This window comes from Canis lupus, chromosome 4, assembly GCF_011100685.1.
Source record: "Canis lupus familiaris isolate Mischka breed German Shepherd chromosome 4, alternate assembly UU_Cfam_GSD_1.0, whole genome shotgun sequence".
In the NCBI taxonomy this organism is placed as follows: domain Eukaryota; kingdom Metazoa; phylum Chordata; class Mammalia; order Carnivora; family Canidae; genus Canis; species Canis lupus.
Window position 1 is genome coordinate 19,722,484 of NC_049225.1, and position 27,327 is coordinate 19,749,810.

General features: G+C 36.1%; 1 protein-coding gene across 6 annotated transcripts in view; it reads right to left on the minus strand.

Moving 5' to 3' along the window:
- The window catches only part of CTNNA3 (catenin alpha 3), a 1,666,571-nt gene extending 1,640,015 nt beyond the window's left edge, over positions 1 to 26,556 (minus strand). For 3 of the 6 annotated variants that reach the window (XM_038534071.1, XM_038534072.1, XM_038534073.1), the window contains exon 1: positions 26,366 to 26,556. The gene's annotated coding sequence lies outside the window, so the exon portion shown is untranslated. Of the gene's footprint in view, positions 1 to 7,001; positions 7,130 to 26,365 lie in introns of those variants that run through there. The other 3 variants (XM_038534067.1, XM_038534068.1, XM_038534070.1) reach the window with 3 other exon arrangements.
- Positions 26,557 to 27,327: the final 771 nt, after the last annotated feature.

A 27,327-nucleotide genomic window follows, 5' to 3' on the forward strand; every position in this document is an offset into this window, starting at 1 on the left:
TGTTTCATAGAACTAACAATCCTAAAATTTGTATGGAGCCACAAAAGACCCTGAATAGCCAAAGTAATCTTGAAAAAGAAAAAAGAAAACAAAACTGGAAGTATCACAATTCCAGACTTCAATTTATATTGCAAAGCTGTAGTAATCAAAACAATATGGTACTGGCACAAAAATAGGTACATAGATCAATGGAACAGAGTAGAAAATCCAGAAATAAAACCACAATTATACGGTCAATTAGTCTTCAACAAAGCAGGAAAGAAAATCCAATGGGAAAAAGAGTCTCTTTGACAAATAGTGAGAAAACTGGACAGCTATATGCAAAAGAATGTAACTGAGCCAATTTCTTATACCATACACAAAAATAAACTCAAAATGAATTAAACACCTAAATGTGAGACTTGAAACCATAAAAATCCTTGCAAAGAGCACAAGCAATAATTTCTCTGATCTTGGCCATAGCAACATTGTTTATGTCTCCTAACGCACAGGAAACAAAAAGCAAAAATAAACTACTAGGACTACATCAAAATAAAAAGTTCCTGCATGGCAAAGAAAACCATCAACAAAGCTAAAAGGAAACCTATGGAATGGGTTAAAATGTTTGCAAATGGCATATCTGATAAAGGATTAGTATCCAAAATAAAGAACTGATATAACTCAATACACACACAAAAGAAAATCCAATTTAAAAATAGGCAGAAGACATACAGATTGCCAACAGACACATGAAAAAATGTTCAACATCCCTCATCATCAGGGAAATACAAATCAAGACCACAATGAGATGTCACCTCACACCTGTCAAAATGGCTAAAATCAAAAATACAAGAAACAACAAGTGTTGGCAAGGATGTAGGAGTTGGTAGGAATTCAAACTGGTGGAATCACTATGAAAAACAATATAAAGTTTCTTCAGAAAGTTAAAAATAGGGCTACTCCACAATCCAGTAATCTCACTACTGGGTATTTACCAAAAAAACTTCATTTTACCCAACTAATTCAAAGAGACACATGCATCCCCATGTTTACTGCAGCATTATTTACAGTAGCCAAATTACGGAAACAGGCCAATTGTCCATCAACAGATGAATGGATAAAGAAGGTGTACACACACACACTTACACACATCAGAATATTATTCAGCCATCAAAAAGAACAGAATCTTACTATTTACAACAATGTGGATGGAGCTAGAGAGTATAATGCTAAGTGAAATAAGTCAGTCAAAGAAAGACAACTACCATGTGATTTCACTCACATGTGGAAGTTAAGAAAAATAACAAACAAGCAAAGAAAAAAAAGAAAGAAAGAGAAACAAACCAAGAAACATACTCTTAACTATAGAGAACAAACAGATGGTTACCAGCAGGGAGGTGGGTACAGCAATCTCACTTCTAGATATCTACTCCAAAAATAAAAACTAATGTATGCCCAAAGCAATTCATTGCAATTGATTTCAAGTAACTTCAAAACACAATATTTTTACTCTAATCCCTACAGGGATATCCTCTAAGACAAAAAGAATGGCAAAGTAATCTTAAACTGCATTTAGTATTCTTATTAAATACATGTATTATAGTCTTATAAATTCTTACTACATATATGTACACATTCATACACATATAAATTTATGTATGTACATACACACATTAAGATAAAGCAAATAATTCATGCTATTAGGAAATAAAAATTCTAGCATAAAAAAAAGAGATACAAATATAAAATCAGAAAATTTACATGAAAACCTGTGATCTTACACTGAATTGAAATTATCAGTATGATCTTATTTATATATTTCTCTCTTCCCCAAAAATATCTATTTCCTAGCTCTGCTCACAAAATAAAAAGGCAGGGACGCCTGGGTGGCTCAGCGGTTGGGCATCTGCCTTTGTCTCAGGGCCTGATCCCGGGGTCTGGGGATAGAGTCCCACATTGGGCTCTCTGTGGGGTGTCTGCCTCTCCCTCTGTCTGTGTCTCTGCTTTTTTCTATGACCCTCATGAGTGAATAAATAAAATATTAAATAAATAAATAAATAGACAGTGGCAGTGGCAATAGCAACCCTGTGCATAAACTGTGTTCCCTAAATACTATTTCCCACTAAAAGGACCTAGGCCACTCAATAGGAAGACTGGTTGAAGATCTGGGGCAGGAAATATATAAAATCAGCCTAAAACATCTTCTTATGCTAGAACACAAAAACCACTTGGATTTGTCAAGAGGTTCAGGATCCAATTTAAAGGGATTCTCACTGGCCAAAAGTGGAAAATTTGGGGATCAAAAGAATAAAGATTGCAATACATAAAAACATATATAAATATCAGCTCAAAAAACAAAAACTCACTAGCCACCTTTCAAAGTTGATAGGACACCATCCTATTCCTCTGAAAATTGATAAAGAATGGGAAATAATCAAGTGTTTCCCTGATTTTTCTGTCATGAACTATACTTGAGAGGAATATTCTAAAATTCTTTATAGAATAATCTCAACCAATAAACCTAAGGAAGAATTACAGAATGCTAAAATCACCATTTACTACCCTTTAAAAAAATAATAGATCTAGAAAATGATCATCAATAAAAGCTATAATTATTAGATGAAGGATTAATAGTGAACTTTGAGAATCAGGCTTACAGAGCCTAAACATGCTGATCAAACTTAACCTCACCAAAAGTGACACAATCCAGATTCCATGCTTCCTGACATGACACAATAGGAAGTACATCACATCATCTATACAGCATTCTTGCCAAAAGAGTTAAAACTAAATCTAATCGAGCCTTGTGCAGATCTAACCACCACTTTACTGGAAGGAGGAATGTGTTAAGCGACATCAAATGCTGCAATCACCCAAATCCAGAATGTGAGAAATACTGTAAGACAAAATGACTTAGTTTCTTCAACTCATAGATAATACAGAAAAGAGGGAAAGCTATTAGAAATTAAAAGATATAACTTATTAACAACCATACAAAATGTGTCAAACCTGAATTCTGATTCTAAAATCCTACTATAAAAATACATTTTAAACAATTAAAATTGGACAGACAGGTTATTTGATATTAAAGGGTTACTGTTAATTTTATTGGGCATAATAATATGATGATTATGTTTTCTTAAATCCTCAAATATTAGACACAAGATTAACATGGACGATTTATTTTCAACAAAGGTGCCAACATAGTGCACTGGAGGAAAGACAGTTTTTTCAACAATGGTGCTGAAATAATTGGACATCCTACATAAAACAGGAACCTCAACCCTTTCTTTACACCATATATGAAAATTTACTTGAAATAGATCATAGAGCTCAAGATAAGACAAAGCTATCAAACTTCTTAAAGAAAACATAGGAGAAAACCTTTGTAACCTTGGGTTAAGCAAAGGTTTCTAAAGCGCAACACCAAAAGCATGATCCATAAAAGAAAATACTGATAAATTGGACTTCATCAGCAAAATTTAAAACTGTTGCTCTTTAAAAGACAGTGTTAGGAAAATGAAAAGGTAAGCCATAGACTGATCACAGTATTTTTAAAACTCATATATGATAAAAGTCTTATATACAGAAAATATGAAGAATCCTTAGAAATCAATAATTAAATGAAAAACAACTCAATTTCTCAAAATGGACAAAACATTTGAAAAGACACTTCATGGGAGCCTGGGTGGCTCAGTGGTTGAGTGTCTGCCTTTGGCTCTGGACATGATCCCACGGTCCTGGGATTGAGTCCCTCATCGGGCTTTCCGCAGGGAGCCTGCTTCTCCCTCTGCCTATGTTTCTGCCTTGCTGTGTATGCCTCTCATTAATAAGGAAATAAACTCTTAAAAAAAAAAAAAAAAAAGAAAAGACACTTCACCAAAGAAGATAAATAAATGGTAATTAAGCACATGAAAAATGTTCAATATCATCAGTCACTAGAGAAATGCAAATTAAAGCCACAATATATACTACTATACACCTACTAGAATGACTAAAATTAAAAAGACAACAGGGGAGCCTGGGTGGCTTAGTCGGTTGGGCATCTGCCTTCAACTCAGGTCCTTATTCCAGGTCCTGGGATCCAGCCCTGCAACAAGCTCCCTGCTCAGTAGAGAGTATGCTTCTCCTTCCTCCTCTGCCCCTTCACCCACTTGTGTTCTCCTCTCTCTCTCTCTCAAATAAATAAATAAAATATTTTTTAAATTGGATTAAATTAAAAAGACTATCAATACCCAAGCTAGTAAAGATGAGAAGCAACTTGAAATCCCACACATTGCTAGTGAAAACAAAAAGTGGTAGTTTCCTACAAAGTTAAACATATACCCACTCTATGATCTAGCAATTACATTATTTAGATATTTCCCCAAGAAAAATGAAAACATATGCCCACTTAGAGGTCTATTCACAAATATTCATGATAGCCTTATTCATAATAGTCAAAAACTTGAAACCTCAAATTTCCATCAACAAATGACAAAACAACTTTGTAATGCAATCATACCATCACATTGCATGCAAGGAAAAAGCAAACTACTGATAAAGGCAACAACATGTATATCTCTCAAAGGCATTATGCTAAGTGAACGAATCAGACAAAATAAGTTACATGATTATACTTACAGGACATTCTCAACTTCTCTGGTACATTACTCAGTTTATTTAATGCCTAACCTCTTTAACTTCTTTTCTTTTTAACACTTTTTATTTATTTATTTGAGAGAGAGAGAGAAGCAGAAGAGGCAGAGGGAGAGGGAGAGAGAATCTCAAGTAGACTACATGCTGAGCTTGGAGCCTGACGCAAGGCTCAATCTCACAACACTGAGACGATGACCTAAGCCAAAACCAAGAGTTGGCCACTTGACTGACTGAGCCATCGAGATGCCCTGACCCTCTTTAACTTCCTAATAATATTTGCTTCATAGCCTGCAAGCCTGTTTATTGTCCATTTGTCCTCAATGTCATCCTGTGTACCTGATGTGGTATGTGTACGATTTATAATTTTTTCTTGAAATAACTACCTCAAACTAGCATATATGTTTATAGTACAAAACTATAAAAACAAAAGCTTTGAGTATTTTCTGTCTTTTCACTGTGCCTTAAAAAATTATCATTTATTTACCTTATTTTTTAACAACAGAATTTTTTTAAAGAGCGAAATGATTGTCCCTGACTCAACATGTTAATTTATGATGATATCAGTAAAGATACTTAGCAAAATTTTAACTACTACATTTATGTTCTTTTTCAGTACTGCTAGGTAATAGCAATGAGTTTGCAAGCTTGTTCACTTATACAAGCTGGGTTTAGTATGGTGTGCAGTACGGAGCCCAGGGTCTCCAACTATATTTTGAGTATTTGTATTTTGAGTTGTATTTTGTATTTTGAGTATTTAAAGATCAAAGAACATTAAGAAGTTCTGTCTCTGAACTTCTTCCTCCTAATGAAAAACTTATTTCCCAGTTAGATTGATTCAGTTAATTTTGACCTAAGTTGAAATTCAGGTTAAATTTATCACTAAATTGAAAGAGTGAAAGGAATGAAAGTAGCTAATCTCATTTAAAACAATCTATTTTAAAAAATCTATTAAAAAAAATACTAGGACAAGATTCATAGACTCACACAAAATTGCCAAATATATTTTACTTTAAACATTGGCTTGATCATGTCTGTTTTAATATGTAAATATTTTACCTTATTTAGATAAATTCTTGGTGTTTCTAAAAACGTAAGCCTCTTGAATCTTTCTCCTGAATTGAGTGACAGACCGAATCTTTTTCTGCTCCTAGAAACTTGGAGCCATACTTATGCCCACATAAATCAGTGTGTGGGTTAAAAGGGCAGCAGTTCTCCACTTTTTTCCCACCAAAACACAGTGACATTTAAAGCGTATTTAATATTCACTGTCCAACATACTCTGTTCACTCTGAACTGCCACCTGCAGTAAGGAAGACAGCTGGTTTGCATGAAATACCCGCATAAGATTTCCGTAACCCTGAATTTTCTCTCCAATCAATCTGTAATACACAAGTGTCATAAAACCATAGTCAAAACTACTGCGTTTTTTGCCTTATTCTTGACTCTGTTTTACATTCTTATGCTTGTTTTCCTTTCTTCTTTCACTCCACTTTTAATTTGTGCTATCTTGAGTTTCATATAGCCTTGTAAGTCACCTTAAATCCTTTCTAGAAGAAGGAATAAATAAATCATCATTCCATGTATCTGCAAAAGCAATCTTTTCTTGTTTACATTAGATAAAGCCTTAAAACTTAACTCCTTGCTGCCTCTCAACTACTCTCTACTATATTGAACATGGAACTATCAAAATCCAAGTTCCTTCCTTTTTGCTTTTATCAATGTTGTTTGAAGATATTAAAGGCTACATACAAAAAATACAGGAAAAACATCCATGCTCAAGTTAAGTTTAGAGGCCAATGACAGAAATTAAATTGTTTGCACAAATAAAGAAACTGCTTGCTACACAACTTTAATGTGTAAAGAATGTAAAGCTTCCAGTTCCTTGCATATATGGTTACTCAAATAGTAATAGCTCAGTTACACAGCAAGAATTTTTAAATGCTCTGATGTAACACTACTATATTTTGGGCATTGGCACACGAGCATTCATTTTAGCGCTATTTTTAAAATCACTAATAAACACTCCAAATAGCAGAACTGAGCCTCTGCTCAATTGAGTCCGCCTGAGTTGTTGTGAAAGAAAAAACGTCTAAAAGAATCATATTTTTATCTGAATCTGAAATGCCTCCTAATCTATTTGAAAAAGTAGGCATTTATAAAATTGGAGCTTTCATAAAATAGTTTAGAGTTTAGTGTTATTATGAGAAAAATTAGTTATAAAAGCAAAAATGCATAGCCGAGTAGCTTCTATTCATTCCATTTTATAGAAATAATGTCCTTTTATTTCCCCCAAAGTTATCTAACCAAGCAACAGATAATCTATAATTATAGGATTTGCCTTACACAGCAAAATTTGATCTTAAAAAGTTTGACACTTCACTCACCTAATGCAGGACAGAGTATTGCCCATACACAGATACTAAGTCAATTGTCTAAGCAATTTCTTGTACTTAGAAATTCAGTGCCACTATTACAGCTCACAATTTGGCTTATGATGCATCTGTAAGCAAACAGCCTGACAAGCACCCTAGTGTATTTCAGGATGACTGACAGGACACAGTGGCTCAAGCAGAAAGGGGGGATGGGTGCTCTTAAAGCAATACACTAATGAAGACCGACATCAAACAGCAGAATCAGACTTAAAATTATATTTTTCAAATCTGCAATGAAATAATGATATATTGTCCAGTATAAGCTTTTAAACATAACTTTTGTGTGCATTACGTTCCCAAAATATTGTAAATTCCAAAGCAGCTTTAAAATTTTTATTTGAAAGAAAAAATGTGAAACAGACACGCTATATGATACCTCCTGGAACTTCTCAAACTTCTAAATGACTTAAGAATATTTCAATTATTTTAAACAGAAATTAAGTCAGGGTACCTGGAGAAAAGTAGTTCTGATTCATATTTTTGCCAATCACTCTTGCGAAGTAATTTAACCGATGAAAGTAAATTAAATGTCAGAGTTACTACCAGAAATAGGGGTAGGAAAGCCCAGTAGTTTGCCCCCTGCTGTGTTCCTTTCTTATGGTCTACTTCTGTGGTTAAAAAATAGATCAAAAGGGGCACCTGGGGGGCTCAGTCAGTTAAGTGACTGCCTTTGGCTCAAGTCATGCTCCCAGGCTTCTGGGATCCAGCCCTGCCCTGCACTCTTGCTCAGCAGGGAATCTGTTTCTCTCTCCCTCTTCTTCTGCCCCTCCCCCTGCACGTGTTCTCCCACTGGCTCACACTCTCTCTCAAATAAATAAAATCTTAAAAAAAAAAAAAAAAAAAGTAGATCAAAAGATTAGGACATTTCAATAATGGCTATTTCCATATTAGTTTCACTTCAGAAAATATTTAAGTGATACACTGGCTTCACTCTTCACATACATAATTTTTCCTATATTATTTCACAATACTCTGCATTGCTCAATCCTTTTTTATAGCAATCATTCCTATTAGGAAAAAAAAAAGGGGGGGGGCTACTCATTTTTAAACGCAATCCCTAATTTAGCCAGCAGAGGGTATCACTTGATTCAGAAAGTCCGCAATATTGCCTCCAATGACATTTATTTTTATACTTGAACTACAAACTGGGACACACCATCTCAACCTTCCTTATTAAATGTGTTTAGAAATATCCCATTTTATTCTTCCATGTATGTTTGATTTTCACATAGCCCATGTTAATGTTTAGTACTTCTCATCTCTGACAAAGTACCATTATTTCTTCCTCTCCCAGCTCACTACCATCCAAATGGTAGTGAAAGAAAGGCTAAGAAGTAGCAGAATTTGGTTCAATGATCAAAATGACTTCCACAATCCTAGATTTTTCGGGGCGGGGAGGGGGGAGGAAGCAAGCAAAGAAACAAAAATTTTACATAAAGATTCCTTTAGAAAATCTAAAACAAATGCCGAAGAAAATAAAACTACACTATAATACAAAATAATTTCTCTTCAAATTTACATATACAGTTGTAAACTGTTTAATATTTTCTAAATGCTTTGTTTGGTATTTGCTATTTGTCCATTATATATTAGGAGCCACAGGCTAACTTTAGAAGACAGGGTTCCTGTTATCACAACATTATTATATTTCTCATGAGCATACAATGTTACGACTAACAATGTCTTCATACAAGCTACAAATTCTTATTTTACAAATTCAATTTGGAATAGCATGAACATTGATTTGCCTACTCTAAAAATAAAGATTTTATAATCTAAATAGCCAAAATCATTAACTACCACAAATTTATCTTGACTGAAAATAAAAATTTTCTATGCTTCTCTTAAGCTATTGTCACAAACATTAAGTTTACTAAGTTAACTTGGTAAAAATAAAACAGATTTAAAGGCTCAAAGAGTGATCTCTCTTTTCATGCTCCTGGACTTACCACTAATGATACATGCTTTATGCCCAAGTATTAAATTTTACAAAGAAAAAAGAAATAATCATTCTCTTCCTCAATTGTCATTCAAAATAGGAAATTATAGTTTCTTTTCCTTTAAAAGAAAATTCTGGGATCCCTGGGTGGCGCAGTGGTTTGGCGCCTGCCTTTGGCCCAGGGCGCGATCCTGGAGACCCGGGATCGAATCCCACGTCGGGCTCCCGGTGCATGGAGCCTGCTTCTCCCTCTGCCTGTGTCTCTGCCTCTCTTTCTCTCTCTCTCTCTCTCTGTGTGACTTTCATAAATAAATAAAATTTAAAGAAAAAGAAAATTCTGTTTCTGATAATGAAAGCAACTGCTGAGTTCCTTACTCTATAAAATCATTTTTAGTAACTGAATGGGGCAGTTTCTTTCCTCATATAATAACTAATGGTAGCCATGTAAAAATCATCTTTTATACTTGGAAATAAAGTATAACATCTCTTCAACTGCTATGGGTCCTTCCAGGAAATTTTGTATCTTTAATTTTCTGAACTGATACATTCCCTATAATATAAAAGAGATACTTAGAATTACTTCTCAAATTAACTTAAAAGCTATGCCTCCATAAGAAAACTGAAAAGTCAGTTTTGCAAGTAATTCACTTGTCATTTTTGCCAATCCAAAAAAAAAAATCTAAAAACATCCAATTTTAGAATATACAGATAACTGACACTTTTGTTTTCATCTAACTACCTAATTTCATCTAACCACTTTACTTTCCAACTGTGAGTTTGGTTCCTGACACAGGCTCCCCTGAAGTATGTTTCAATCAGCAATTTTTGGTTTCCCTGAGTGCCTTAGGAACCTACATCTAAAGGCCTTGTTAGCCGCAATTCTATTTGTGGCTAAAAAAATCTTTTCAGCAACAATGCATGCAGCAGGGGGACACTGAATAACTAGTGAATAGATACTTTAAAATAATCCTTTAAAATAATCCTTTTTACTTTTAGCAAAATGCCTCCATACATTTTATGTTCTATTTGAATTTTCAATACACTTTTTATATATTTTATTTTCTGTGAGTTTTTTTATATATTTCATTTTATATTGAAAGCTACTTACTAATTCCCTAAACTACTGCAGTGGGCTCATAACAGATAATATTCACACCAATGAGAAAGCTCTGACTCCGACACACATTAGGTAGGATGAGTCTGAGGTCTAAGTGGCATGTGCAAAAATGGGTAATACCGAATGGGCACCTGAAATGCAGAATCTTGAAGCTCAGGAGAAATATTAAGCTTAGAAAAAGAGATATGATAACTATGCATCCATGTTATGCCCTAAACCATGAGACTAAATGAGTTCTTCCAAGGTTCAGAGAAGAGGAAGATAAGGCAGCCAAGGATAGTACTTTGCAAAACAAGTGCCCACTAGGAATAGGAAGAGAAGGTGAGAAATGAAAAGAACAAGCAGAAACATGAGAAAACCAGGTTCAAATTCAAGGTCTACTTTGCTTGCTGATGTCTATGTTGATCACTTTTATTCTGTTTTTCCCATGTTGTGAAATGAGACCTACAATGTTGCTATGAAGAACTGCTTATAAAAATTAGCCACAGGGACACCTGGGTGGCTCAGTGGTTGAGCGTCTGCCTTCGGCTCAGGTCATGATCCCGGGGTCCTGGGATCAAGTCTTGCATCAGGCTTCTCACAGGGAGCCTGCCTCTCCCTCTGCCTGTGTCTCTGCCTCTCTCTCTCTGTGTCTCTCATGAATAAATAAAATCTTTTTTTTTAATTAGTCACAGAATCTAATGGAGTGCTATGCACAGTGTTAAATAATCACTGATTATTGTTATTATGTGGAAGATACTTCCCTTTTTGTGGAATTTTACTTTTCCAAAGCAAAATGCCATTGAGTCTTAGAAGGCTGCTGTGAGAGATAGCAAACAAATTGCCTATCTGATGTCAAAATGGATGAAGAATCATTAAGTCTACGCATTTTTATTTAGCAAATTGAATCCATTTCACCAAGGGAAGTCATCTACCCCGTCCATGACGGTAATTTATAATTAGGTAATAAGGAAACATATTCCAAAATGAAAGAGCTTAAGCTCTGCTTCCAAAGTTGTAACAAATGCTAAATAAAAAAAAAAAAGAAGAGTACATTAACACATATTAATAAAGGATCTATTTAGAGAATTAGACACTGGATGGTGAAAGGACAGAATACTGAACTAAAAGCAAAAGAACAACAATAAGTAAAAAATAGAAACCTCTAGTGTCTTGTTCCCATGTAAGACTTATGGAATTGGGCCAGGACACTTCATTCCAAAGCAGACAGCATCACTGGCTGAGGCTGCATTAGAGCAAGGGGAAGGAAATCCTTTCTCCCACTCTGCTTCCAAAGATAATAACAGAAAACTAGAGAATGGTGGATTTCACTACCAAGAGGACATGTTTATTTTACTCATGTCCCCCACTGGCTCTCTAAAAGTCAAATATACTAATTTTGCATTGTAGAGCAAAAGAAATATATGTACAAAGACAATCAATTTTGCAAGACTCATAATATCCCTAAATTGTCCAAAGAACACCTGCTATATTCACTAAGCTTAAACTATACCAACATTCCTATCAAGCCTCCAATTGTACTGAAAAGAATAAGGCTTATCACAGAGGAGGGTAAAATAATTAAACTCCATCATAAGCATAGTGATTCACATTTCTGCAACTCTAAATATTAATAACCATGCCCAACAGTCTGAGTTACTCACACATTCATGCCCCAAACCATCCCAGCCTTCTTTGTCCTGGATCTTACGACCACAGAATTAGGTTGACACAATTAATCATGCTCCACAGATAAAGTTCAACTGATGGAACTAGTCTATGAAAAGCCTGTTTTATTTTATTTTTTGTAGTCATATTCTATATCCCTTGCTTCAGTTCCATTCCACTCCTCCCTTCCTACAGGTATCCACTGTATAATAGTTAATGGTTACCTTCCTAATCAACTTTCTATAACTCTTCTGATGTACATGTTTACAATGATATATAGCTTAATGTGTGTATGGACTCTCAAATTTTCACAGTGTTGGACTTCTTCTCTCTACATCTCTCTCTCTCTTTCCATTGCTCTCTCTCTCTGTGTTTCTGTCTCTCTCTCTCCCCCTCTCTGTTTTTATGTTTCTGCCTGTCTGTGTCTCTGTCTCTTCCTGTCCCAACATTATGCTTTCATGGTCTATCATGTTGAACTACATATATGTGTTAAACACTACAGGTTTGCATAAGCAACACAAGTCTCCCTTGCCTTTCATAGCTTTGGAGGCAGGACATTAGATTTCCCAGACTTCTCTGCATCTCAGAATGGCATGTGAGAATAGCATGCCAACAAGGTATAGCAGATAGACCTCTGCTGAGATGTCTTCTGGCAAAGCTTTTTCTTTCCCTATAAAAAGGGAATCAGATAATGTTGCTATGACCCTTCTCCCCTCCTTCTGTCTCGGATATGATGCCTGGATATGATGCAAAGCTAAGAAGGAAAGATGACAGAGCAAAAGTACAGAAAGAGCTCAGGTCCTTGATGTCATCAGCTCTGAACCTACAGACTCCTTGTTATTTGAGAAAAATTAGTTCCCAATTAATATTATTGATTTACTTTATTTTCCACGTGTAGAATTCTATCAGATGTATTTATAGCATATTTATCTGTCCATATCCCTATTCAAGAACATTCAGGTACTATCCAACTCTTTGCTATGGGAAACAACACTATAATAGACATTCTCATACATGCTTCTTTGTATAGATATGCAAGAGTCCCTCTAATGCATACACTCTATTATGGGCTGAAGTGCATCCTCCCCAAAATTCATGTCTGTAATTCTGACTCTCTATTCTTTAGAGTACGACTGTATCTAGAACTAGAGCCTTAGAAGATGTGATTAAGTTAATATGAGGCCACTGGGGTGGGGCCTAATCCAATAGGATTGATGTCCTTACAAAAAGAGATTAGGACAGACACCCAAAGGGGGATAATCATGTTATTGCAAGAAGATAGCCATTGATAAGCCAAGTAGAGAGACCCCAAACTTGCCAACACCTTGACCTTGGACTTTTAGCCTTTAGACTACAAAAAAATAAATTTCTACTGTTTAACCAGTCTTTGATACTTTGTTATGGCAGCCCTAGCAGACTAATACAATTCAAAGTAGAATTTCTGGGTCAGAATGCATTTGAGCATTTAATTTCAACAAATATTACCAAATTGGTCTTTCAAAACAACACCACCAGCAGAATATGTTGGTTCACGTGTTCCCATCTCCTCCCCAGCACAAGATATTGTATGACATTTCAACTCCTGCCAACACAAGAAGTACAAAAGTGGATCTGATTGTTGTTTTAACTTAATTGCATTTTTGACTACCAATGTCACTGGTGATCTGTTTTGGGCTGACGAGCCAGCCATTCAAGTATCCCTTCTGTGAACTGCTTACCAGTACTTTTTACCCCTTTTTCTCACAGGCTGCCTGTTTTTCCTCACTGATTTCTAAGAATTCCCTATATATTCTACAGATAATTCATTTGCCAGTAATAGTCCTTGAAAATACCCTCTCCCTGCTTAATATGTGTCTCTTTGTATCCATAAACATTCCACCATCTGTATATGAAAGTTCCATCTTCTTCACATCTTTACAGATACCAGGTGATTACCATACATTAATTTCTACCAATATAATAAGTATAAGGTGCTCCATCATTATTTTAATCTGTATTTACCTAGTAACTAGTGAAACAAGCTAAATATCTTTTCATTTATTTACTGGTCATTCCAATATTCTCTTCTCTGAATTACTTTTTCCCTTATCATTAACCTATTTCTCTATTGTTCTTTTCCTTATTAACTTTTTAAGAATTCTTTATAAAATCTTTCACTAAATCATTTTTGTTTAATGATCTATGAGTTGCAATTTCCATATTAATACCATATGACAAAACACCCTACAGCTCAGTGGCACAAAACAACATTTATTCTCTCTTGTGCATTTTTAGGTTGGCTGGTGGTTAGGTTGGCTAATCCACGACGGGCCTGGCTGGGCTTACTCCAAGATCCAGTTTTGGAATCCAAATCTGTTCTACATGTTTCTCGTCCTCCTTGGACAAGTAGGCTACCGGGAGCATGTTCTTCCCATGGCAACAACAAAAATACAGAAGGGCAAGTGGAAAAATACAAACTAAAACTACTTCCCAATTGCCAGACTGACAGGGAATCCAGTATCTCTCTAATCCCTCAAATTGTTCAAGAACTCCAGGAGTCTCTTGACCCCCATATCTCAGAGACAGAAAACTAGAGAATAGGATTAGAATACAGATGGGCCCTGCTGAAAGCTGCTAGAGTTCTGCTTCCAGCACACACTTCACTGACGAAAATTGATCCCCTGGAGTCCAGTGTGACCTTTTCGCCTGCTGCATTCTTGCCTTTGCTGTTACAATTACTAACATTGGCCACAGTGATTCTTCAAGAAAGAACCAGCTTGCTCTCTCAGAGGTATGGAATGACATCCATGCTTAGAGCTTCAATTTACCAAACACAGTGGTTGAGTCAGGAAGGCCTTCTGCCTCCTTCTGCTTCATCACCCACAAGCCCAAACAGCCTCTCCCACCAGGTCATGCAGGCCACAAAAAGCATTCTTAGTGTAAGGTCTCTAATGTTCTTTCTTACCAAGTCCTTTCTTACCCAGGACCAGCTCAACCCATTAAGAAGTTTCTATAATGAATACACTCTAAAAGAAAGAAGTCTTCATTCTTTTCCTCTCTGAAGGCCCCCGGACTCTTTACAAATTTCTCCAGTCCTCCAGTTTTGACCAGCCCTGCAGGTGAAGGAAGACTGGAAAGGACAACTTTATCAAATCAGAAAAAGACCCTCTTACACCAGTACCTTAGACACAAAAGGATAAATATCTCATAATGATCTGCAAACACTGGGGGAACCTTATGGTTGCTGAATAAAAATACAAAATTCCCAGTTAACTTTGAATTTCAGATAAACAATGAATGGTTTTCCAGCATAAGTATGCAATATTTGAGACATATTTATACTTAAAAAAATACTGCTTGTTTACCTGAAATTCAAATCTAACTGTGTGTCTTGTATTTTGCTAAATCTGGTCACTCTAATTTCCATATTTCATGAATGGGACAAATTGTGGGGAGGGGCAACTAAAACTCTCTTGTACCTCAATTTAAAGCAGCCACAGAGCCAGAAGCTCACATCCTGACATCCTATCAGAGAACTGAGGCTGACAGAGCCAACCAAAAAAAAAAACAGTTCTTGACCCCATTACTGCACAGGAGCTGATTTTTAGATAGCCAAATGTGATTCCTGGTTACCTCCCAGCAATACATCTCTAAATACACTCTGCTGGAAGATCTTAGTTCCCAGAAATGCAATATGGGATACAAGGAGACAAAGGAAGAATGACATATGGTGCCCTGAGATATGACAGCCCCAACAGGAGGGGCAAAGACACAAGAAAAACAATGGCAGAAGGATATTCTAGAGATGAGGTTTTATGCATCTCTTTTAGAAAAAGGAGTCTAAATGAATCTAATTTAATTGCTTTAAATTATCCAGGGTTAAATTCACCTCCAAGTAGAGGACCAAATAATAGGAGTAATAGTTGCCCAGTGGATATGTACCTCCTGTAGCCCAGAAATGTACGGAGATTTAAGAAAGATGAGATTTAAAATTTAAGTGAGAAATTCTGTACTTGAAAGTTTATAGTGATGAAGCTCGAAGAAGATATACATATCTCCCTTATGACAAACACCAAATAAATCTCATCTTTCAAAAATAAGCAGACAGAAAAAAAATCCAAGATTAAAAGAGTATATAACATAGGAGTAAGACAATGTCTTAAAGATACCAAGGGAGGGCAGCCCCAGTGGCGCAGCGGTTTAGCGCCGCCTGCAGCCCTGCAGTGTAATCCTGGAGACCTGGGATCGAGTCCCATGTCAGGCTTCCTGTATGGAGCCTGCTCCTCCCTCTGCCTGTGTCTCTGCCTCTCTCCCTGTGTCTCTCATGAATAAATAAATAAATAAATAAATAAATAAATAAATAAATAAATAAGGAAATTTAAAAAAAATAAAAGATACCAAGGGAAATTATCCTCAAAACAAAATTTAGAATATATCTACACTGTGCTCTCAGTGAAATACCCAAACACATAAATTCTAGAACAGAAGTGATGTAGAGACAAAATAAAATGAAAAGAAAACTGACTCAAGTTAGAGGTCAAATAAAAAGAGACCTAGCAAAGATTTAAAACTTCTAAAAATCAGCAAAACCAAAAAGACAATAAATTAATTTTAAAAATCACAATTGGAGAAATCACTCCTCTCCTTCATCTGCTGCCTCTCTATAAGCAACTTGATCATTCAAAGAGCATAAGAAGCAAGGAATGGAACTTCTGCCCTAGACTTAATTCTTACCAACAAAGAGAAATATGTTAGTGAAGTGAAAGTGACAGGAACCTTGGGGAAAACTGAACATATCACCTTAGAGTCCATTAGAGCCAAGGAAGAAAACACAAAGCAAATAAGACAAGTATCTTAGATTGTTTAGCAGTTCAGAGAAAATGTAAGGATGTTCCAGAGTCAGAGATTCTAAAATGAAAGATAGCTCAAAAAATAAAGCCCACTACTGCAATTATATGACGAAAATACAGGAAAGAACATACGTAAATATAACTCAATGTGGTATAGAAAGAGCTTTCTGAAGAGCTGAGATTTTTTAAAGGACATATAAGAGAAGAAGGAAGAAAATAAAGGTAAGAATGAACATCAGTATGGTATTGGTTTATTTACAAAGTGGACTAAACCTAGGATGAGCAGAGACATGAAAAATATTCAAAACAGGGGCAGCCCCAGTGGCACAGCGGTTTAGCGCCGCCTGCAGCCCTGCAGTGTGATCCTGGAGACCTGGGATCGAGTCCCATGTCAGGCTTCCTGTATGGAGCCTGCTTCTCCCTCTGCCTGGGTCTCTGCCTCTCTCTGTGTGTCTCTATGAATAAATAAAATCCTTAAAAAAAAATATTCAAAACAATACAAAACCTTTAGGATGTACTTGAGAAAGAACGATGAGAAAGGTACAATGCCCATTTGTCATGATATTGACAAAGAATAGAGAGGAAGGAAAATCACAGTATTTTGCATTTGCTTTCATCCTGTCTACCAAGGAGAATGCTCTTTACAGCAGAAAGATTGTGCCAACAGTCTTGAGAATAAATTGATAAACAAGACAAAAGACAATGAAGGACTGTGTAACTGTTTAGATCAATGTTCATTTCCAGGTGTCCTCTATTCCAGTAGGGTTCTCACTCTCAGCACTAATGACATTTTGGGCTGGATAATTCTTTGTTGTGGAGGCTGTCCTGTGTGTTGTAGGATGTTTAACAGCATCCCTGGCCTCTACCCACTAAATGCCATTAGTACCAGCCTCCCACTTGTGATAACCAAAAATGTCTCCAGACATTGCCAAATGTCCCCCGGGGAGTAAAAAGGACCCTGGGTTAAGAACCACTATATTACAGAGCAGTGAAAATTTTGCATATATCATCACAGAATTATTGTTTGCATCTTTGAGTAATCACGGTGTTGAGAACTGACAAATGTCCCATATATCAGAAAGGTAGATTCTAAAAATTAAAACCAGTAAATTTGATATTGGTCCCCAGAAAATTTTAACACAGTATCAAAATTTTAATTAGAAGAGACCAATGATCTAATGATATCTTGGTATAGTTTCGTTAAGAGCCACTCATACAAATGTGATTTAATTTTCTTTTCTTTTTTCTTATATAATTACTTAAGAGGGTAAATTAGTTTCATTAAAACATTTTTAAAATATCTTCTGAAATCTTTCACAAGATAAAGAAATATAAGCTGTCTCATTTACTGTTGGTCTGAGTATATATCAATAAAACCTCTCTTGAAGCCACACTGATATGCATAAAATTTTATATGCACAAAGTCATTCTTAGATAAAGCAATGCTACTTTTGGAAATCTCAACATGTGTATAAAGATGCATGTCAAGGACTGCAGTATTGTTTGTGGTAACCAAAAAGCTAGAAACAACCTAAAAATGTGCGCCAATTAGGGACTAAATAAGTTGTCACATATTTCCTGACCAGAGGGTCAGGAAAAAGCCTTAGAAATATACAAAATCCAATTGGACATCATTTGCCTATCAGTGGGAAGATACTAAAAATATTTAACCAACAGCATGGCTCAGGTCCCAACCAGAGCTTAGCCTACAACTGAGTCTTAGAAGGCGCCTTTTGTGCCAACTGCTAATCTTTTCATTGCTGGGTCTAAGGAAGGTCCCAGACAAGAGGCCAAGTAGAGGAAGGCTACTAGTAGTGATGAGAAGGGATACAAAAGTACTTCATATTTTAACCATTTGTATGGCCTTACTAGGGAATAACAGTCTTCAACTGATAAACAGAAATAACATTAAAAATATTCCGGCATAGCACAGGGCAATAAATTGGTTAAATTCAACCAAGTGGCAGCTCTGATAAAGAGTGAATGTATATGTACCGATATATAATGGTACATTAACCTTTGTTTTAATTTGCAGCAGAAACTAATGGCAGTTTTTGGGGTCAGGGCAGGAGGAAGATTTACTTTCGTTGCACAATCCTCTATGGCAGATGCTATAGGTTTGCTAACATCCCTTCCAGCTCTGGCCCAGCTTTACTCCCCTAGATTTCAAAAACCAAATACAGCTTGGGTGAGATTTTAAAAGGCCACAGGCATCAGACAGCTCCTGGGAAAGCTGTGGTGGGGCTTCTGGTGTCCAGCCCAAGAATCCAGAATGGTGGAAGCTAGCACATCTGCAGGACTGTCTCTCAGGTACAGTTGGACAATTTCCCTGTTGCTTCATCTTTGGCTGTGTCTCTGGGTCTCCTAGAGAATCCACGAACTATCTAATATCATTTATGAAACTCTGTAGACTCTTGGCTGCAGTAAAGAACTGTAGCTAAGGCACTCTTTGTTAAAACTAAAAATAAATGTGTAAATTTAACTAATTCAGTTTAAAAGAATATTTTTATAAGATTTTTTTTAAGCATACAAGCTGGATGGTGGTACAGTTCTGGCCTGAACACATCTGGTCAAAGAGGCAAATCCAAAATAACCAGCCTAGGATCTGGGTCTCAAAAGACCATCTGAATGTCAGCTGTGTCCAACCACCAGATAAAACGTTACACTAAAATTCATCTAGAAATGAACATTATGTGATCATATCTAGGAAAATCTTGGGGGCGGGGGTGGAAAGTAAGAGAGAATTAATCCTTCCAGGTATTAAAACATGTCATGAAGTGAAATTATTTAAAAAGTAAGGACTGGGGATGTCTAGGTGGCTCAGTCGGTTAAGCATCTGCCTTCAGTTCAGGTCATGATCCCAAGGTCCTGGGACTGAGTCCCACATCAAGCTCCTTGCTTGGTGAGGATCCTGCTTCTCCCTTTACCTGCCACTCCCTCTGCTTGTGTGCTCATGCACACTCTCTTTCTCTCTCTCTCTCTCAATCTCTCTCTCTGACAAATAAAATCTTTTACAAAAAAATAAGAATTAGATAAAAATTAGGTACAAATATTACTGTAACAGAAAAGAAGGTTGGAAAACAGACTAATTATAAATTTAGCTCATGATAAAGAAGGTATTAAATTAGCAGGGAAAAGAGTTATTCTTAAATCATATTGGATCAAATGAATAAACATTTGGATGAAAACTTAACATAAAACTGACTCCTAGCCTCACTCCTTTGCTCAAAACCAACTCCAGATGTAGCAAAAACTAAAATTCTGAAAGAAAATATAAGGGAAATTATCTGTAATACATTTATGCATACTAGTTAAAGCAAAAAGTCATTTAAAGGAAACACAAAAGGGACACCTGGGTGGCTCAGTCAGTTAAGCATCTGCCTTGGGCTTAGATCACATTCTCAGGTCCAAGGATCAAACCCCAGGTCAGACTCCCTGCTAAGCCCCTCTCCCTCTGCCCTTCCGTCCCCCACACTGCTCATGTTCTCTCTTTTTCTCAAATAAATAAAATCTTAAATAAATTTTAAAAATTAAAAAAATAAAGGAAACACAAAATCCAGAAGTCATAAAGAGGTCTAAAATTTTGAAAACAAAAATATTTTATTTTCTGCATTATTTAAAAATAAAACATAAAAGTCAAAAAACAAACAACAAATTGGGGAGAAATACAATGCACTAAACAGACAAAAAAAGGTTAATTTGTTTAATTTACTATGGAAAGAAAATGGACAAAGAATGCAAAAAGGCAATTTATGTTAAAAAATACAATGGACTAATAATTAGTTTTAAATTACACATTACTCATAATTAATTAAATGCAAATCAAAAGAACAAGATATCATTTTTACCTATCAGACTGTCAAAAGTGAAAAAAAAAATTTTTTAAGATTTTATTTATTTATTCATGAGAGACAGAGAGAGAGAGAGGCAGAGACACAGGCAGAGGGAAAAGCAGGTTCCATGCAGTGAGCCTGACGTGGGACTTGATCCTGGGTCTCCAGGGTCATGCCCTGGGCTGAAGGTGGCGCTAAACTGCTGAGCCACCCGGGCTGCCCCAAAAGTGAAAATTTTGAAAGAATATCATCAGTGCTGGTTAGATTTGGGGACAATAAGCTCTCAGCATACAGCTAGTGAGAATATAAACTGATACAAATTTCTTGAATAGAAATATGACAATATCTGTCAAATTCTAAATTTTGCATACTCTTAACCTTTTGATTGATACTTCCAATTAAAGGTAATTCTTAAATTTTAAAGTGAGCATTTTCAAACTCTCACAGTCACTCTAGAATATGAAGGTTCCCCAAAAAGTTAAAAATACAACTACACTACTAGGTATTAACCCACAGGATACAAAAATACAGATTCAAAGGGGTACATGCACCCTGATGATTATAGCAGCATTATCAACAATAGTCAAACATGAAAAGAGCCCATGTGTCATCAAATGATGAATGGATAAAGAAGAGGTGGTATATATGTACAATGGAATATTACTCAGCCATCAAAAAGAATGAAATCTTGCCATTTACAACAACGTGGATGGAGCTAGAGTATATTACGCTAAGTGAAATAGGTCAGTCAGAAAAAGACAAATATCATATGATTTGATTCATATGTGGAATTTATGAAACAAAATAGATGAACATATAGGAATGGAAAAAGAGAGTGAGAAAGAGGGAAGCAAACATAAGAGATTCTTAACAATAGAGAACAAACTGAGGGTTGATGGAAGGAAGGGGTTGAGGGATGGGCTAGATAGGTGATGGGTATTAAGGAGGGCATTTGTTATGAAGCACTGGGTATTGTATGTAAGTGATGAATCACTAAATTCTACTCCTGAATCCAATATTATGCTATATGTTAACTCACTAGAATTTAAATAAAAATTTGAAAATAAATAAAATGAGCATTTCTTTAGACCCAGTAATTTTATTTCCATGAGATTATCCTAAAGATAGACTCATAAAAATACATCAAGATGGGATGCCTGGTGGCTCAGCAGTTAAGTGCCTGCCTTCAGCCCAGGGAGTGATCCTGCAGTCCTGGGATTGAGTCCCCCATCAGGCTCCCTGCATGGAGCCTGCTTCTCTCTCTGTTTGTGTCTCTGCCTCTCTGTCTGTGTCTATCATGTATAAATAAATAAAATCTTTTTTTAAAAAGTACATCAAGATACAAGAATAAGGATATCCATCACAGCACAGTAACATGAAAAAACTAAAACTACTAAAAACAACAAACATCTATCAATACAAAATGGGCTAAATGAATTATGCTACATCCATGTAAAATACTATGAAGTTGAAAAGAATGAAATAGGTCTATATGAATTAGTATGCATCTGTCTTAACTAAATGTAACTGTCTTAAGTGGGGGAGAGGGGCAGGTCAATATGTATATCATGCCCTCTTATTCTTGACCTAAATTGGGATTCTGTAAACTAGCAAGAAGAACGTAATGTATGGATATTGCATAGGCAACCAACAGTGCCTATAACAGGTTATTTGATTCTGAAAAACTAGCATTCCTTTGTTATCTCATAATGGGGAAAATAGAACTGCTGAATCTAACTGAAAAGCAAGTTAACTTTGCAAACTCCCATGGAAACATGACCAAGGAGCCCCAACCCTGGACTAAGACAGACACCGATACCTCTTCTGGAGAAGCACAGAGAAAGCAGTTTTTTTTTAAGATTCCTTCATCCCTAGCCACAAACAAACACACATTAGAGGTCAAAGCCTTACTTTATTCACTAGTATCTATCCCGAACATTAAGAATAATGTCTACTATACAAGTCATCTAGAATGAGTGCGTTAATTAATTCCAAAGCCAATACCAGAGTAGACTCAATATAGTACTTTTGCCAACCCTGCCTGGGGACAGTTTGCATTAATACCACCTCCAGAAACCTCATCAACTGAGACCTGGTCATTCATTTATTATCTAATTAGTTGTATACCTCCATCCCAATTATTTAGCCCATATGCATAGACTGAGGAGATAAATACTGTATGGTGTAATTTAAGCAATGCTATGCAAAGCCAGGTCTGCAATGATATAAGTAGCCTGTAAGAATGTAAATCAATGACTGCTTCCTTCATCTAAAAAGTCTTGCTACAAAGTCTTAGAGTGTAGAAGACTTAATTCTGGTAGAAACTTATTTTCTCCTTTCATGTAACAGACTGAGAACTGCTGATCATATTTTGAATACAGCTAATATAAAGTAGGGCATAAGTGCTCAAGTTCCACTACTTGAAGACCTTTCTTTGCACTAAACATTGCTGTCATCAAATCTATTTCCCCACTGTTGGAGGGACCTGAAGCAGAAGTACACTGGTTAGGATAAGAAAGACAGGAAAAAGAGGTAGGGGTAGGGGTGCCAAATAAAGTTGACCTAATTTACAATTTGGCACATAGGAACTCAAAATAATTTCTCAAATCCTGGAAGTTAGTGATTAAATTGGTAGCAGATTAAATTGGCTGTGTCCCAGGCACCAATAATACAGTTAAAAACCATAATTAAGCATGTGAAAATCACGTGCAATAGCTAATAGTCCTTTTTACTTTCAAAAATTCTGCAGTCTCAATTATCTGTCACTTTCCATTAGATCTACAACTTGACTAAACTCAGGAGTTCCACCCCATAGTACCATGTCACTTAAAATCTAGTATCTGAACAAAAAAGTGAAAATCACACTTTTTGAGTCTCTAGACTAACATTCCCATGAGCCAATGGTCCTTAAGTAAACACAATTTTTTTAAGTCCTCATTACAAAGCACATAGTATCTCTTCAGGCAATATTGAGCTGCCAACTTCTCAAATCTTAATCTCTCTATCCCAAAGGAAAAATAAAAATATGACAACAGAAGTTCATAGGAATTAGAAAAGGGTACTCCCATTCTTCCATAGCTTTGGTCTTCCTCTAAATATCACTGAAAAAGAAAACTTCACAATTAAAAAATTTTCAATATAAGCAAAATATATTTTTTAAGAATTCACAACCCTGAGACGACTGGGTGGCTCAGCGGTTGAGCGTCTGCCTTTGGCTCAGGTCATGATCCCAACCAAGTCCTGGGATGAAGTCTCACATCAGCCTCCCCACAGGGAGCCTGCTTCTCCCTCTGCCTGTGTCTCTGCCTCTCTCTTTGCATCTCTCATGAATAAATAAATAAATAAAATCTTTAAAAAAAAAAAAAAAGAATCAGACCTATACATACAGAAAACAAACAGATGGTTGCTGGGGGAGGGGTGAGGTGCTTGGAGGAAGAGAGAGTAGGTAAACAGGAGTGAGAGACACAGGCTTCCAGTTATGAAATGAATAAGTAATGGGAATAAAAGGCACAGCATAGGGAATATAATCAATGATATAACAACATTGTATGGTGAAAATAGCTACACTTGTGGTGAGCATAACGTTACATATAGAGATGTAGAATCATTGTTATAAACCCAAAACCCATGTATCATGGTGTGTCAACAATATTCAAATAAAATATTTAAAAAAAAAAGAATACAGCTTAAAGAAACGATCTTCAAAATAAATACATACACTCAATAAAATCTTTAAAAAAAAAAAAAAAAAAACGGGTTGCCTGGGTGGCTCAGCAGTTGAGCGTCTGCCTTTGGCTCAGAGCCTGATCCTGGATCCCCAGGATCGAGTCCCACATTGGGTTCCCTGCGGGGAGCCTGCTTCTCCCTCTGCCTGTGTCTCTGCCTCTCTCTCTGTGTCTCTCATGAATAAATAAATAAAATCTTTTAAAAAATAAATAAATAAACACATACATACATACACTCACAAAAATATTTACCACAGCACTTGGGTATTAAATTATAATTAATAAGGGATCCCTGGGTGGCGCAGCGGTTTGGCGCCTGCCTTTGGCCCAGGGCGCGATCCTGGAGACGCGGGATCGAATCCCACGTCAGGCTCCCGGTGCATGGAGCCTGCTTCTCCCTCTGCCTGTGTCTCTGCCTCTCTCTCTCTGTGACTATCATAAATAAATAAAATCTTTTAAATAAATAAATAAATAAATAAATAAATAAATAAATAAATAAATAAATAAATTATAATTAATAAAATTATATCCATTATCTTGGGAAAAAGGTTACACAGCAATTTAAAATAATATCTGTGTAAAATAGGAAATAAACATGGAAAATGTTTTGGTATAATGTTAAATGTAAAAGCAAGGTCCCAAATTTTATCTACAGTATTACTGCAATTCATTTTAAAGTCAGTCATGCAGAGAAAAAAAGACTAAAAGGAATACATCAATGAGATTACAAGTAATTTTTTTCTGTGCTTTGAAAATTCCTATAATTCCTACAGTTCCTTCAAATTTCTGTGCTCATATTACTTTTACGATTAAAATAAGTTTTACTATAAAATCCCAATAATTGGGATCCCTGGGTGGCGCAGCGGTTTGGCGCCTGCCTTTGGCCCAGGGCGCGATCCTGGAGACCCGGGATCGAATCCCACGTCAGGCTCCCGGTGCATGGAGCCTGCTTCTCCCTCTGCCTGTGTCTCTGCCTCTCTCTCTCTCTCTGTGTGACTATCATAAATAAATAAAAATTAAAAAAAAAAAAAAAAAAAAAAAAAAAAATCCCAATAATTTACTCAAATAAGAAGATGCAGACTATTTACAGGAGGGTAACAAAAAAGCTGTGTCTAAACTGTCTGTATTTTGGGTGTCTCCACTGAATAAATTTGTCCTTTGCTAATACTGAGGTCACTTTTTATAGTGGAGAATGAAATTTTAATAGCACATCCAAATGTGCCATTCAAATTTAACTGTTGATAATCCACATGTCCAAATCACAACTATTTTCAATATGTTGAGCTTTCATTCTGTCTAAATAAGCTAACCACAAACCCAGAAGCAAAGCTAATTTGAAATCTTGTCTGTCAAAAAGAAAAGAAACAAGAAAAAAAAGAAATCTTGTCTGTCATATATGTGTGTTCTAAGCAAATCATTGGATTTCATGTATCTTCAAAGACATTGTAATAGGCTTTCTTAGTGGTGTAGATCAGTGACTCAAAACTTATACAATCAATGAATTTTCTGATGCCTAAACTAAATTTCTTCTGGTTTCTCTTTGAACTCATCCCTTCCAGTTCTGTCCTGCTGCAAGTAAAGGCAACTGTTCAGTTACTCAGATCCCATCAAACAGTGACCTTCGCTTTATATTACTGATTATTACATCCTATATAACGTGATTTTTATTTGATTATAAGTGGTGGTAAAACAGTTCTGAGAGAACTCAACCTCTTAATTTTACTGCCAATTATAAAATATATACATGAGACAAATATTAAATTCAGGAATTACTGCTTTTGCTGCCATCTCATTTGAAAAATCTTCCATTTACTGTGAACAAGCTTTTGGTTGAAAGTAAAATCCCTTCAAACATTTTCTATCTTTGCTTCCTTTTGCCCCAACCCCAGCACAAGCATCCAGGCCGTATCTTATCTTTTCCTGCACAGTATTGCAATCGGCTTTTTATAGCCAGAAACTCTCTGAATGCAAAGCACGACCTTGGCTACTAGCTTCCCCTGGCACTAGTTCGAAAGTTATTTATAACTTTAAAATTAGCATGAAAGCCTACATTTCTCATCATAACTACTCAAAACATTCCCGTCTTATATAATAATGTAATGTACTTTAATCCAGAAGGAAACCCCACATTTTAAGCCTACGATATATAACTAAGGCAGAGCAATTCAATGCAGAAACAAGAATGGACTCAAGTCCAGCTCTTCTCTTTACAAACTTGACTCTTACCTTTCTGTTGCTTTCTATAAAGTAAATGTTTTTAAAAATTCGGCTCTTGTAGGGAATTTTCCAGAAAGAGTTTTTTTGGGGAAAAAAAAGAAGACGACGACTTCTTAGTCAGAGTTACAGAGTACCAAATTAAGAGGCAGTGGCAGTGGGGCAGTCACTTTAGCTGAGCGTCATTCACCCAGGATAAGAAAGAAAGGGGAGGTTACAAACCAGGGTGGGTGGTATCTAATCCTGAACTGCTAGTCACTGACCTCACTGACAACTTGTTACTGAAAATACTTCGTTGAAAAAGGCCAGACACATACTTTGCCTAGAGATCTACAAACATAGCTGTCAGGAAGCTCTGAATAAGTTAGATTTGCATTTCTCTAGTCCCTTTCCAAAATAAGGACCTCTTTACATCTAATTAAACCTGATGGCTGGAATTATGGAGAGTGAAAAAAATGATAAAGCAAGGATAAAGGAGTCCAGGAAATCCACATATCAAAAGATCAATTATATAAAATGCAGTGTCTTCAATACCACAGGATGATGTGTCATATCTGAGATAGTGTTTTTCTTCTGAAATCTTGCCTGTCTCACCAGGTATCACACACTCTGCTCCCAGAATTTATGCAGAGCCACATAATTATCAGTAAAGCTCGTACAGTGAAGATTTACCAAAAACTCCACAGATGAAACCAGTATTAAAGTTACCAAAAAAGTCTTCTCCAACAGAATCTTTTTCCTGTGGCTGTTCTTTTTCACATTCCTCCCCTTTTTTTTTTTTTGAAATCCTTTTCCTCGATAGCCTATCATTCACCGGAACACATCCTGCATATCCCTGCCTTAGGCTTTATCATTTCATCAGTTCCTTTACTCCCCACTTGAACTCATACCACATTTCCTTACACATTACAACTTCTGCAACTTTTTTCCAATAGCTTCTAAAACAATAGGTGGTAACTTAAAAAGAACTACTC